At 37.4% G+C, this 16,098-nt stretch overlaps 1 protein-coding gene across 1 annotated transcript in view; it reads left to right on the top strand.

Annotated features, from left to right (window-relative positions):
* The window catches only part of LOC148315726 (uncharacterized), a 138,162-nt gene extending 136,801 nt beyond the window's left edge, over window positions 1-1,361 (top strand). Inside the window, exon 3 of the transcript XR_015840644.1 lies at window positions 924-1,361. The gene's annotated coding sequence lies outside the window, so the exon portion shown is untranslated. The remainder of the gene's footprint in view (window positions 1-923) is intronic.
* The last annotated feature ends 14,737 nt before the right edge of the window (window positions 1,362-16,098 follow it).

Below are 16,098 nucleotides of genomic sequence, written 5' to 3'. Positions count from 1 at the left end.
TCAACAGTGTGGGTGTTTGTATGAAAGCATTTCACTCGTGTATGGGCATGAGCATGTTTCAGTTGTATTTATGAATAACAATAATTTCACAATTGTGCCTGAGCGCCTTTCACTGGTGTGTATGAGAATGTTTCACCTATGTGTATGAGCGCATTTGACGAGTGTATGAGCAACAACTATTTCACTAGTGTGTATGAGAGCGTTTCACTCGTATGTATGATAGCGTTTCATAAGTATGCATGAGCAACAACAATTTCACTGGTGTGTAAGAGTGCATTTCAGAAGTGTGAAGCGATTCCTGACTTTTGTCCCCAACGGCACCTCATACTCCCCATCTCCCGCTCACTTCTCCTGACCCCATGAGCCATCCCCGTTGCTACTACATGGAGATTTGATGTGTTTTTTTGTTTTTTTTGTTATTAGCTTCTTCAACATCTCTTCTGATTCTCATCTCTTCTCTGGCGCTCGTCTCCGCCTGTCTGATTTGAAGTCGACCTCAGAATTTGCACTATTTTGACATGACTTCTGTGGTAATCACTACTGACATATTGTGTCATTTGCTCAATAATACATTAAAATTATAATAAATAATTAAAATGGGTCCGGTGCCGAGCTCTGGCTTCATATCTTTAAAAGTGGTCTTCTCAAATCTGTTACTAATGGCCTCTAAATCAGTTGTGGTAGAGAAGGGGCAAATTAGACCTTATGGCATCTTAATTTGGTCAAGTCTTGTACCCATTTTCAAGGCCAGCGACTATTGCTTTAGCTATATACAAGAAAAGGATTACTCTGAATATACACAACAACAAATCCCAGATGTCCAACCCAAATGTTGTTTCAAAATAATCCAGTTCAGATGATAAACAAATGTATTGGTATGTTGAGGTCATTATTTCAAATCAAAATATACACTTCTTTTTCAGACAATGGGGAGGATCGAAGAAGTGGAAAAGTTGCAGGAGTAACTTCAAAACAATGCAAAGAGACAGAATCTGGAAGAATGTCAAGTTTGTCCATGTTTATATTTCTGGAATTTAGTGGGCGTGCATCTCGAAATGTTTGGGGATGGTTCGGGCTGCCAGACAAGACTTTCACTGCGAGCGCTGGACCACTGGATGCTGCGGCAAACAGCGGACTTCTTGCAGCTATTTATTACCAACAAGCTACTCCTGCACATCAATGATGCGGATGGCACAGACTGCTTTGCAGACAATTATTTTGAGGCAAAACCAAGAGGTCTGTAAGCACTCTGAAAACAAAGTAAAATATTTGACACCCACGGCAAAAAAAGCCATGCTACAGCATAGGGCTGGGCGATAAACCGAAAATTTACCGTTACCGAAATTTATTACAATGACCGAAATCATTTTGCCCATGTCGGTAAATTCGATGAATAAAAAAAGAAAAGCCTTTTGTCTGCGGCAATGTTCATGCCCCTTTAAGACCGCTACAGCGCCTCTAGTCATGTGACTCCACCCGTCTGTCGCTCTCGTTGCTGGCGATTCAAATCCAGAAGCTTTCTCACCACCCACAACACAACCATGCTGTGCTGAAAGTTCAAAGTGAGAAGCAAGGTTCGACAAGTGACAACAGCCCATGAACGGAGGCGACACCATACGAGAGAACGTCTCAGAGGTGGACGCGATAGCTTAGCACATAGCTAAAGATAAAGCTCCTCTAGTTACGTGGCGCGCACAGGATTTAAACGCTTCATGAAAGCCGTATTTCCCGATATGGACTACATCGGGCCGGGAGCTTAGACATGTCAAGCATTTTGCATCTACATCCGACTTGTGGTCGGGTCGCAACATGGATCCCTGATTGAGCCTAACTGTGCATTACATAGATGACAAGTGGCGACTGCGCAGCAGAGTACTCGAGACGGCACATTTTCCCCGATAATACCCACTTGTTTATTTGGCTTGCATTGACATTTTCTTTCATTTTATTTAGCGTTTTTTTATTTGCCATTATTTACATCATGAGAGCATCTTGGCGCAATCTATTTGCAGAAAAAGATTTCGCAAGAGGTACCCTTTTTCTTTGTGACATTGTTCAAGTCATGCAAAGCAAGCTCAGGGTTCGCGGTTAACCGCTTCCCGATTGCCCGGGGCAAGTGAAATTTGGCCACGGGCAAGGTAAAATTATGGGCAACTTGCCCGACCGGGCAAGCATTTTTTAAAGCAGCCAAATATCTTTAATTTTGACGAAAACGGTGGTGTGATCTGTTTGTGTGCACTGTATGGTGATGGTTTAACCCAGACAACCCCTTATGTTTTGGTATGGTCCATTGGCCTTATCGGGGGCAATGGGCGGGCGCTACGGGGATCAGTTAGTTCAGTGAATGTCGAGTTAAAGTGGACGTCAATAAATCCCGCAGTATTGGAACTCGCTGTCGTAGCATCCTCATTTGAAGTTTGAAAAACACAACAAAAACCTACGATATTTTGGCCGAAAATTGGCGACGAGTTCGTTCAAATCCGAACATTTCGGATTCCTCTGACATGACTAAAATAGCTCGAATATTTTTAAGTAGACAATTCAGTTGTGAGTAAGGAAGGGAGTAATATTTGATTATTGGCTGTTAATTCATTAGCTCCATGATGTGACCTGACATAGTGTCAGTGACTGTGTTCTGTTTATGCTATGAAACTTATGGAGGCAGCACCACAGGCACTGGTCTTAAAGGAATACACAAATTTGCCACACTCATAATTTACTCATGTGATTCCTCAATTAATACGCTCTCCTGGACTTAAAATTGATCATCTGGATTGCTGTAATATCATTTTCCCAATTTAACATGCAGATTTGTTAATTATTAAAACTACAATTAACATTTTCAATAACTGCACAGGATGATACATTTGCTCTTGTGAGTAGGGTTTCATGGTTGACGATGAAAACAAGATTAATTTATGCTTATCAGATTATATGTTTATTTACATTTGTGGCGCACATTTTACAACCATAAACATTTTATTCTTAGAGAAAAAAAATTGTCACTTGCCCAAGTCGGGCAAGTAATTTGGCCACTCGGGCAAGGCAAATTTTAGTGGCACTTGCCCTATGGGCAAGCAGTTTTTAAAGTTAACCGCGAACCCTGCAAGCTATTTGGAATGTTCATACAAATGATTTTTGTACTTTTATTTTTCATTGAAAGTAAAGTGTACCAGTTGGTCAATAAAAAAAACAGTCAATATGCAATTCCTGCATTTATTTTGATTTTAGTCCACGTGGGAATTTATTGTGCATTTATCGTTATCGAGGTAAAATTGCTCGATTTCTCGCGATATTGATTTGAGGTCATATCGCCCAGCCCTTCTACAGCATGTATACAGTGTGAGACGTGTTGTGTTCACTTGCTCCAAGGCAATTGTTTTTAAGTGTATACCACATACCCAACGAATTGTGTAATTTGTATGGCGGGGTGTACACATGCGTTGCAAAAACACATGCACACACTGTCACTCACGCACTTCCGTATATAGTTTATTTCAGCACCTTTTGTCATGCTGTTTTTATTTTATAGAAGGAAAGCATTATTTTGATGTCTGAGCTGTCACAAAAGAAAAAATAGAACTGTTGAAGTCAAGTCAAGCTTGTGCTTGAAATGTTTGTTCTTAGTTTCTCAGTTTTTCGTGAGCAATGGGAATTCAGTTATATTCAAACGCTGTCAGGTAAAGGCTCCATATTTTTATAGCATTATAGCACACTATTCTGTGGGCGCTAGAATTGAAGGGTTTGCGTTAGTAAAAAATAGGTGGGATTAAATGAGCTGAAGTGTATCTCTTGAGTGCTCCTTAAATATTTGCCTGTGTTGGTATATTTTATTTTGGTCGTGTCATGTTTATTCTTACGCTGAAAGAGACATGAGGTGTTCGAAAAAAATAAATGATTTTTTTTTCCCGGTCAAAACTACCAATGGTGTCTGTTTTTTTTCCCTCCGTGAAATGTACGAGTTATCACTTTGACGCGCATGATGTCACGTGGCTGGAGGACTGGAAACTTGCACGAACAACATTTACGTTGAAATGTAACAATGACACATATATCGACATCTAACAAACATGCATGGGCATCTAACATTGACACTTACATTGACGTCTATAACATAAACCATTACAATCACATCTAACAAACACGGACATCTAACAGACACATCGACATCCATCATAAACATTTACATAGACATCGACATCTAACCAACCTTTACATAGACATCTTACACACATCGACATCTAACAAACATTTACATAGACATCTAACATAAACACATCTAATATAGACACATAGATTGACATCTAACATCGACACATTGAGATCTAACATAGACATACATTGACATCTAACAAAGACTGTTACATCGACAACTAACATCGACACAAGGCTTTGTCAAATGACACGTCATGACGACATATACAGAGACACAAGGCACAACAGCATATTTTTGGTACAAATTGAACCCGATATGTTAGCTACCTCGTTCGACTTAAAGGGTTAGCGAACTTGTTATGGTGGTTGAGGCGTGGTGGCTACCCAGCTCGTGTAGTGTATATTAAACTTAAGTTAATAATTTATGACCAGTAAACACGGATGTTGTAACGCAAAACAATGTTCAAATGTTAGTTTTTTTTCAACACATTTCATGAGAAAAAGCTCTACTTGTCTGTGAGAAATGTATGTTGTAGACCCATTATATAACACAATATTACACAATTTTACATTGGAATTTCATTTAATAAAACATTGACAATTATCTTTACAAACACTGTGTATGATTCATCTTTTCATTTGTTGTTCAATGAGCAAAACAGTGGCGATCAAAACAGTGCAAATTAAATGACATTTTATAGGTATCTGGCTGCAATACAGTGAACCCTCGCTACTTCGCGGTTCACCTTTCGCGGGTTCAGTGCTTCGCGGGTCTAAAAAATATTCGGGGGCATTGTAGTTTCGCCGAGCGGCACGACGGGGCGCTGGAGTGGTTAGACGGCCGGCGTGCGCCGAAGAAGAACGTGGGCGAAGAGGAGAGTGGACAAAGAAGAGCACGTTCCCCCGGGCACGATTTGGGGCGACGTTTCGCGCGGTTCGGACCGTACCAGAGCTCCGGCCAGCGTGCGTGGCAGTTAAGCCGAAGAGGAACAACTTCCGCCCGGGCACTAGCGGGGTGACATTTCGCTCCGTTCGGGACCGTGCGAGAGCTCCGGAGGAGACCGGCCGGCGTGCGTGGTTGTTAAGCCGAAGAGGAACACCTTCCGCCCGGGCATGAGCGGAGCGCGAGGCTGTCAGTTATGAATGAATAAATGAAGAATGCCAGGGCACACCGGACGGCGTACCAGCAGGTAAAAGTCGAAGTAATTAAATAAATACAAAAAGAAGTAATTGAATAAATACAAAAATAATGGCTGGGGAATAAAAAAATGTTTTAATAATTTTTTTTTTTGTTATAACATGAATTTCACCCTCTCTCTCTCTACCCGTATATATATATATATATATATATATATATATTATTTTATTTATTTATTTTTTTAAGCATTTTTGAAGGTGCGCCGCTACTTCGCACTTTTTTTTTTTAAGCATTTTTGAAGGTGCGCCGCTACTTCGCACTTTTTTTTTTTAAGCATTTTTGAAGGTGCGCCGCTACTTCGCGGATTTTCAGTTTTCGCGGGTGGTCTCGGTCCCCATTAACCGCGATAACCGAGGGTTCACTGTAGTAAGTTACATTCTAATTTACATTTACAGGTAATGGAAATGACTACTGGTAACCTCAATTTAACTGTATTTCAGTCAGAATGCCTCAAACATCATAAAAAAATAAAACGTTGAGTATTATTTCTCCTTCAAAATGTCAGAAGAAATACTCTATAATGGCCTGACGACATTAACATAGTTTATAGTATATAGCAGGGGTGGGAAAACTTTTTTATTGGCGGGCCACAATGGGTTCTAAAATTTGACAGAGGGGCTGGACCAGGAGCAGATGGATGGAGTGTTTTGGTAACCTCATCTCATCTGAGAAAAAAAAAACATTTAATTTTAAATGAAAGTGAACAAAAGCTTGTCTTTGAAAAACCACACTATTTTGAAAATAAAACATTAACAAGGTTTATTTTTTTTTTTTTCAAATTCGGCGGGCCGGATTAAAACGTTTAACGGGCCGCATGTGGCCCCCAGGCCGTAGTTTTCTCACGACGGTATATAGCATAGCGGCATAGGTTCCCTCGTCAACATCAAGTGAGTTACCCTCTTACCAAGACCAAAATACGGGGCTCCCCATCTCCCGGTCACTTCTCCAGACCCCAACAGTCACCCTCGTTGCGAGAACTTTAAGATTCGATGTTTATTTTTTTTCGCTTCTTCAACTTCGTGTCTGATTCTTTTCTCTTCTCTGGCTCCAGGATTCCGCTGTCAATCAGATGACGATTGAGGCGGGACTTCCGGTTCAAAGTCACCCTCAGAGTTTGCAACCATTTGAGATGGCTTCTGTGGTAATAACAACTGTCATAGGTGCAATTTGCTCTATAAAGCATTAAAAAAAAAAAAAATAATAAATTACAAAAAATAGTCAAGTACAGCACTCGTCTCATAAACTAGGTAAGAATTTAGCGTTACTAACGTTGCTACACTATAAAGAGTGTTTTACTGACTAGCTAAACCCAGTTTTGGTTTAGCTGTTATAAAAGTTTGGTTTTTTAGTGCTGTAAATGCATTTTCAGCTCGCGCTGTACACATTTGCTATGAGAGGCATTATCTCATAAGGGAAATATTGGACAATCAAATTAATGACTGCCCAGGCATCAGGATGTCTTTTTACACTATATAAAGGTGGAAATTTACATTGGAAACGTTTAGTTTAGCTGTTAATGAAGTTTCGTTTTTTTTAGTGCTGAAAATTCATTGTCTGCTGGCGCTGTACACTTTTTCTAAGTGTTGCAATATCTCATGAAGGAAATACTGGACAATCAAATTAATGACTTTCCAGGCTTCAGGATGCCTTTCTACACTATATAAAGGTGGAAATTTACATTGGAAACGTTTGGTTTAGCTGTTATAAAAGTTTGGTTTTTTAGTGCTGTAAATGCATTTTCAGCTCGCGCTGTACACATTTGCTATGAGAGGCATTATCTCATAAGGGAAATATTGGACAATCAAATTAATGACTGCCCAGGCTTCAGGATGTCTTTTTACACTATATAAAGGTGGAAATTTACATTGGAAACGTTTGGTTTAGCTGTTATAAAAGTTTGGTTTTTTTAGTGCTGAAAATGCATTTTCAGCTCGCACTGTACACATTTGCTATGTGAGGCATTATCTCATAAGGGAAATACTGGACAATCAAATTAATGACTGCCCAGGCTTCAGGATGTCTTTTTACACTATATAAAGGTGGAATTTACATTGGAAACGTTTGGTTTAGCTGTTATAAAAGTTTGGTTTTTTGTGCTGAAAATGCATTTTCAGCTCGCACTGTACACATTTGCTATGTGAGGCATTATCTCATGAAGGAAATACTGGACAATCAAATTAATGACTTTCCAGGCTTCAGGATGCCTTTTTACACTATATAAAGGTGGAAATTTACATTGGAAACGTTTGGTTTAGCTGTTATAAAAGTTTGGTTTTTTAGTGCTGTAAATGCATTTTCAGCTCGCGCTGTACACATTTGCTATGAGAGGCATTATCTCAAAAGGGAAATATTGGACAATCAAATTAATGACTGCCCAGGCTTCAGGATGTCTTTTTACACTATATAAAGGTGGAATTTACATTGGAAACGTTTGGTTTAGCTGTTATAAAAGTTTGGTTTTTTAGTGCTGAAAATGCATTTTCAGCTCGCACTGTACACATTTGCTATGTGAGGCATTATCTCATGAAGGAAATACTGGACAATCAAATTAATGACTTTCCAGGCTTCAGGATGCCTTTTTACACTATATAAAGGTGGAAATTTACATTGGAAACGTTTGGTTTAGCTGTTATAAAAGTTTGGTTTTTTAGTGCTGTAAATGCATTTTCAGCTCGCGCTGTACACATTTGCTATGAGAGGCATTATCTCATAAAAGAAATATTGGACAATCGAATTAATGACTGCCCAGGCTTCAGGATGTCTTTTTACACTATATAAAGGTGGAAATTTACATTGGAAACGTTTGGTTTAGCTGTTATAAAAGTTTGGTTTTTTAGTGCTGAAAATGCATTTTCAGCTCGCACTGTACACATTTGCTATGTGAGGCATTATCTCATAAGGGAAATACTGGACAATCAAATTAATGACTTCCCAGGCTTTCAGGATGCCTTTTTACACTCTATAAATGTGGAAATTTACATTGGAAACGTTTGGTTTAGCTGTTAATGAAGTTTCGTTTTTTTAGTGCTGAAAATTCATTGTCTGCTGGCGCTGTACACCTTTTCTAAGTGTTGCAATATCTCATGAAGGAAATACTGGACAATCAAATTAATGACTTTCCAGGCTTCAAGATGCCTTTCTACACTATATAAAGGTGGAAATTTACATTGGAAACGTTTGGTTTAGCTGTTATAAAAGTTTGGGTTTTTAGTCCTGTAAATGCATTTTCAGCTCGCGCTGTACACATTTGCTATGAGAGGCATTATCTCATAAGCGAAATATTGGACAATCAAATTAATGACTGCCCAGGCTTCAGGATGTCTTTTTACACTATATAAAGGTGGAAATTTACATTGGAAACGTTTAGTTTAGCTGTTATAAAAGTTTGTTTTTTTAGTGCTGTAAATGCATTTTCAGCTCGCGCTGTACACATTTGCTATGTGAGGCATTATCTCATAAGGGAAATACTGGACAATCAAATTAATGACTGCCCAGGCTTCAGGATGTCTTTTTACACTATATAAAGGTGGAAATTTACATTGGAAACGTTTGGTTTAGCTGTTATAAAAGTTTGGTTTTTTAGTGCTGAAAATGCATTTTCAGCTCGCACTGTACACATTTGCTATGTGAGGCATTATCTCATAAGGGAAATACTGGACAATCAAATTAATTACTTCCCAGGCTTCAGGATGCCTTTTTACACTCTATAAATGTGGAAATTTACATTGGAAACGTTTGGTTTAGCTGTTAATGAAGTTTCGTTTTTTTAGTGCTGAAAATTCATTGTCTGCTGGCGCTGTACACTTTTTCTAAGTGTTGCAATATCTCATGAAGGAAATACTGGACAATCAAATTAATGACTTTCCAGGCTTCAGGATGCCTTTCTACACTATATAAAGGTGGAAATTTACATTGGAAACGTTTGGTTTAGCTGTTATAAAAGTTTGGTTTTTTAGTGCTGTCAATGCATTTTCAGCTCGCGCTGTACACATTTGCTATGAGAGGCATTATCTCATAAGGGAAATATTGGACAATCAAATTAATGACTGCCCAGGCTTCAGGGTGTCTTTTTACACTATATAAAGGTGGAAATTTACATTGGAAACGTTTGGTTTAGCTGTTATAAAAGTTTGGTTTTTTAGTGCTGTAAATGCATTTTCAGCTCGCGCTGTACACATTTGCTATGAGAGGCATTATCTCATAAGGGAAATATTGGACAATCAAATTAATGACTGCCCAGGCTTCAGGATGTCTTTTTACACTATATAAAGGTGGAAATTTACATTGGAAACGTTTAGTTTAGCTGTTAATGAAGTTTCGTTTTTTTAGTGCTGAAAATTCATTGTCTGCTGGCGCTGTACACTTTTTCTAAGTGTTGCAATATCTCATGAAGGAAATACTGGACAATCAAATTAATGACTTTCCAGGCTTCAGGATGCCTTTCTACACTATATAAAGGTAGAAATTTACATTGGAAACGTTTGGTTTAGCTGTTATAAAAGTTTGGTTTTTTAGTGCTGTAAATGCATTTTCAGCTCGCGCTGTACACATTTGCTATGAGAGGCATTATCTCATAAGGGAAATATTGGACAATCAAATTAATGACTGCCCAGGCTTCAGGATGTCTTTTTACACTATATAAAGGTGGAAATTTACATTGGAAACGTTTGGTTTAGCTGTTATAAAAGTTTGGTTTTTTAGTGCTGTAAATGCATTTTCAGCTCGCGCTGTACACATTTGCTATGAGAGGCATTATCTCATAAGGGAAATATTGGACAATCAAATTAATGGCTGCCCAGGCTTCAGGATGTCTTTTTACACTATATAAAGGTGGAAATTTACATTGGAAACGTTTAGTTTAGCTGTTAATGAAGTTTCGGTTTTTTAGTGCTGAAAATTCATTGTCTCCTGGCGCTGTACACTTTTTCTAAGTGTTGCAATATCTCATGAAGGAAATACTGGACAATCAAATTAATGACTTTCCAGGCTTCAGGATGCCTTTCTACACTATATAAAGGTGGAAATTTACATTGGAAACGTTTGGTTTAGCTGTTATAAAAGTTTGGTTTTTTAGTGCTGTAAATGCATTTTCAGCTCGCGCTGTACACATTTGCTATGAGAGGCATTATCTCAAAAGGGAAATATTGGACAATCAAATTAATGACTGCCCAGGCTTCAGGATGTCTTTTTACACTATATAAAGGTGGAATTTACATTGGAAACGTTTGGTTTAGCTGTTATAAAAGTTTGGTTTTTTAGTGCTGAAAATGCATTTTCAGCTCGCACTGTACACATTTGCTATGTGAGGCATTATCTCATGAAGGAAATACTGGACAATCAAATTAATGACTTTCCAGGCTTCAGGATGCCTTTTTACACTATATAAAGGTGGAAATTTACATTGGAAACGTTTGGTTTAGCTGTTATAAAAGTTTGGTTTTTTAGTGCTGTAAATGCATTTTCAGCTCGCGCTGTAAACATTTGCAATGAGAGGCATTATCTCATAAAGGAAATATTGGACAATCGAATTAATGACTGCCCAGGCTTCAGGATGTCTTTTTACACTATATAAAGGTGGAAATTTACATTGGAAACGTTTGGTTTAGCTGTTATAAAAGTTTGGTTTTTTAGTGCTGAAAATGCATTTTCAGCTCGCACTGTACACATTTGCGATGTGAGGCATTATCTCATAAGGGAAATACTGGACAATCAAATTAATGACTTCCGGGGCTTTCAGGATGCCTTTTTACTCTCTATAAATGTGGAAATTTACATTGGAAACGTTTGGTTTAGCTGTTATAAAAGTTTGGGTTTTTAGTCCTGTAAATGCATTTTCAGCTCGCGCTGTACACATTTGCTATGAGAGGCATTATCTCATAAGCGAAATATTGGACAATCAAATTAATGACTGCCCAGGCTTCAGGATGTCTTTTTACACTATATAAAGGTGGAAATTTACATTGGAAACGTTTAGTTTAGCTGTTATAAAAGTTTGTTTTTTTAGTGCTGTAAATGCATTTTCAGCTCGCGCTGTACACATTTGCTATGTGAGGCATTATCTCATAAGGGAAATACTGGACAATCAAATTAATGACTGCCCAGGCTTCAGGATGTCTTTTTACACTATATAAAGGTGGAAATTTACATTGGAAACGTTTGGTTTAGCTGTTATAAAAGTTTGGTTTTTTAGTGCTGAAAATGCATTTTCAGCTCGCACTGTACACATTTGCTATGTGAGGCATTATCTCATAAGGGAAATACTGGACAATCAAATTAATGACTTCCCAGGCTTCAGGATGCCTTTTTACACTCTATAAATGTGGAAATTTACATTGGAAACGTTTGGTTTAGCTGTTAATGAAGTTTCGTTTTTTTTGTGCTGAAAATTCATTGTCTGCTGGCGCTGTACACTTTTTCTAAGTGTTGCAATATCTCATGAAGGAAATACTGGACAATCAAATTAATGACTTTCCAGGCTTCAGGATGCCTTTCTACACTATATAAAGGTGGAAATTTACATTGGAAACGTTTGGTTTAGCTGTTATAAAAGTTTGGTTTTTTAGTGCTGTAAATGCATTTTCAGCTCGCGCTGTACACATTTGCTATGAGAGGCATTATCTCATAAGGGAAATATTGGACAATCAAATTAATGACTGCCCAGGCTTCAGGATGTCTTTTTACACTATATAAAGGTGGAAATTTACATTGGAAACGTTTAGTTTAGCTGTTAATGAAGTTTCGTTTTTTTAGTGCTGAAAATTCATTGTCTGCTGGCGCTGTACACTTTTTCTAAGTGTTGCAATATCTCATGAAGGAAATACTGGACAATCAAATTAATGACTTTCCAGGCTTCAGGATGCCTTTCTACACTATATAAAGGTGGAAATGTACATTGGAAACGTTTGGTTTAGCTGTTATAAAAGTTTGTTTTTTTAGTGCTGTAAATGCATTTTCAGCTCGCGCTGTACACATTTGCTATGAGAGGCATTATCTCATAAGGGAAATATTGGACAATCAAATTAATGACTGCCCAGGCTCCAGGATGTCTTTTTACACTATATAAAGGTGGAAATTTACATTGGAAACGTTTGGTTTAGTTGTTATAAAAGTTTGGTTTTTTTCGTGCTGAAAATGCATTTTCAGCTCGCACTGTACACATTTGCTATGTGAGGCATTATCTCATAAGGGAAATACTGGACAATCAAATTAATGACTGCCCAGGCTTCAGGATGTCTTTTTACACTATATAAAGGTGGAAATTTACATTGGAAACGTTTGGTTTAGCTGTTATAAAAGTTTGGTTTTTTAGTGCTGAAAATGCATTTTCAGCTCGCACTGTACACATTTGCTATGTGAGGCATTATCTCATAAGGGAAATACTGGACAATCAAATTAATGACTTCCCAGGCTTCAGGATGCCTTTTTACACTCTATAAATGTGGAAATTTACATTGGAAACGTTTGGTTTAGCTGTTAATGAAGTTTCGTTTTTTTAGTGCTGAAAATTCATTGTCTGCTGGCGCTGTACACTTTTTCTAAGTGTTGCAATATCTCATGAAGGAAATACTGGACAATCAAATTAATGACTTTCCAGGCTTCAGGATGCCTTTCTACACTATATAAAGGTGGAAATTTACATTGGAAACGTTTGGTTTAGCTGTTATAAAAGTTTGTTTTTTTAGTGCTGTAAATGCATTTTCAGCTCGCGCTGTACACATTTGCTATGAGAGGCATTATCTCATAAGGGAAATATTGGACAATCAAATTAATGGCTGCCCAGGCTTCAGGATGTCTTTTTACACTATATAAAGGTGGAAATTTACATTGGAAACGTTTAGTTTAGCTGTTATAAAAGTTTGTTTTTTTAGTGCTGTAAATGCATTTTCAGTTCGCGCTGTACACATTTGCTATGTGAGGCATTATCTCATAAGGGAAATACTGGACAATCAAATTAATGACTGCCCAGGCTTCAGGATGTCTTTTTACACTATATAAAGGTGGAAATTTACATTGGAAACGTTTGGTTTAGCTGTTATAAAAGTTTGGTTTTTTAGTGCTGTAAATGCATTTTCAGCTCGCGCTGTACACATTTGCTATGAGAGGCATTATCTCATAAGGGAAATATTGGACAATCAAATTAATGGCTGCCCAGGCTTCAGGATGTCTTTTTACACTATATAAAGGTGGAAATTTACATTGGAAACGTTTAGTTTAGCTGTTAATGAAGTTTCGGTTTTTTAGTGCTGAAAATTCATTGTCTCCTGGCGCTGTACACTTTTTCTAAGTGTTGCAATATCTTATGAAGGAAATACTGGACAATCAAATTAATGACTTTCCAGGCTTCAGGATGCCTTTCTACACTATATAAAGGTGGAAATTTACATTGGAAACGTTTGGTTTAGCTGTTATAAAAGTTTGGTTTTTTAGTGCTGTAAATGCATTTTCAGCTCGCGCTGTACACATTTGCTATGAGAGGCATTATCTCATAAGGGAAATATTGGACAATCAAATTAATGACTGCCCAGGCTTCAGGATGTCTTTTTACACTATATAAAGGTGGAATTTACATTGGAAACGTTTGGTTTAGCTGTTATAAAAGTTTGGTTTTTTAGTGCTGAAAATGCATTTTCAGCTCGCACTGTACACATTTGCTATGTGAGGCATTATCTCATGAAGGAAATACTGGACAATCAAATTAATGACTTTCCAGGCTTCAGGATGCCTTTTTACACTATATAAAGGTGAAAATTTACATTGGAAACGTTTGGTTTAGCTGTTATAAAAGTTTGGTTTTTTAGTGCTGTTAATGCATTTTCAGCTCGCGCTGTACACATTTGCTATGAGAGGCATTATCTCATAAAGGAAATATTGGACAATCGAATTAATGACTGCCCAGGCTTCAGGATGTCTTTTTACACTATATAAAGGTGGAAATTTACATTGGAAACGTTTGGTTTAGCTGTTATAAAAGTTTGGTTTTTTAGTGCTGAAAATGCATTTTCAGCTCGCACTGTACACATTTGCTATGTGAGGCATTATCTCATAAGGGAAATACTGGACAATCAAATTAATGACTTCCCAGGCTTCAGGATGCCTTTTTACACTCTATAAATATGGAAATTTACATTGGAAACGTTTGGTTTAGCTGTTAATGAAGTTTCGTTTTTTAGTGCTGAAAATTCATTGTCTGCTGGCGCTGTACACCTTTTCTAAGTGTTGCAATATCTCATGAAGGAAATACTGGACAATCAAATTAATGACTTTCCAGGCTTCAAGATGCCTTTCTACACTATATAAAGGTGGAAATTTACATTGGAAACGTTTGGTTTAGCTGTTATAAAAGTTTGGGTTTTTAGTCCCGTAAATGCATTTTCAGCTCGCGCTGTACACATTTGCTATGAGAGGCATTATCTCATAAGGGAAATATTGGACAATCAAATTAATGACTGCCCAGGCTTCAGGATGTCTTTTTACACTATATAAAGGTGGAAATTTACATTGGAAACGTTTAGTTTAGCTGTTATAAAAGTTTGTTTTTTTAGTGCTGTAAATGCATTTTCAGCTCGCGCTGTACACATTTGCTATGTGAGGCATTATCTCATAAGGGAAATACTGGACAATCAAATTAATGACTGCCCAGGCTTCAGGATGTCTTTTTACACTATATAAAGGTGGAAATTTACATTGGAAACGTTTGGTTTAGCTGTTATAAAAGTTTGGTTTTTTAGTGCTGAAAATGCATTTTCAGCTCGCACTGTACACATTTGCTATGTGAGGCATTATCTCATAAGGGAAATACTGGACAATCAAATTAATGACTTCCCAGGCTTCAGGATGCCTTTTTACACTCTATAAATGTGGAAATTTACATTGGAAACGTTTGGTTTAGCTGTTAATGAAGTTTCGTTTTTTTAGTGCTGAAAATTCATTGTCTGCTGGCGCTGTACACTTTTTCTAAGTGTTGCAATATCTCATGAAGGAAATACTGGACAATCAAATTAATGACTTTCCAGGCTTCAGGATGCCTTTCTACACTATATAAAGGTGGAAATTTACATTGGAAACGTTTGGTTTAGCTGTTATAAAAGTTTGGTTTTTTAGTGCTGTAAATGCATTTTCAGCTCGCGCTGTACACATTTGCTATGAGAGGCATTATCTCATAAGGGAAATATTGGACAATCAAATTAATGACTGCCCAGGCTTCAGGATGTCTTTTTACACTATATAAAGATGGAAATTTACATTGGAAACGTTTAGTTTAGCTGTTAATGAAGTTTGGTTTTTTTAGTGCTGAAAATTCATTGTCTGCTGGCGCTGTACACTTTTTCTAAGTGTTGCAATATCTCATGAAGGAAATACTGGACAATCAAATTAATGACTTTCCAGGCTTCAGGATGCCTTTCTACACTATATAAAGGTAGAAATTTACATTGGAAACGTTTGGTTTAGCTGTTATAAAAGTTTGGTTTTTTAGTGCTGTAAATGCATTTTCAGCTCGCGCTGTATACATTTGCCTATGAGAGGCATTATCTCATAAAGGAAATATTGGACAATCGAATTAATGACTGCCCAGGCTTCAGGATGTCTTTTTACACTATATAAAGGTGGAAATTTACATTGGAAACGTTTGGTTTAGCTGTTATAAAAGTTTGGTTTTTTAGTGCTGAAAATGCATTTTCAGCTCGCACTGTACACATTTGCTATGTGAGGCATTATCTCATAAGGGAAATACTGGACAATCAAAT

Source organism: Idiotropiscis lumnitzeri, unplaced genomic scaffold (assembly GCF_059441095.1).
Source record: "Idiotropiscis lumnitzeri isolate Australia: NSW breed Sydney's pygmy pipehorse unplaced genomic scaffold, RoL_Ilum_1.0 HiC_scaffold_48, whole genome shotgun sequence".
In the NCBI taxonomy this organism is placed as follows: domain Eukaryota; kingdom Metazoa; phylum Chordata; class Actinopteri; order Syngnathiformes; family Syngnathidae; genus Idiotropiscis; species Idiotropiscis lumnitzeri.
Note: the sequence above shows the minus strand (reverse complement) of the source record. Positions and strands in the feature narration are given on the sequence as shown.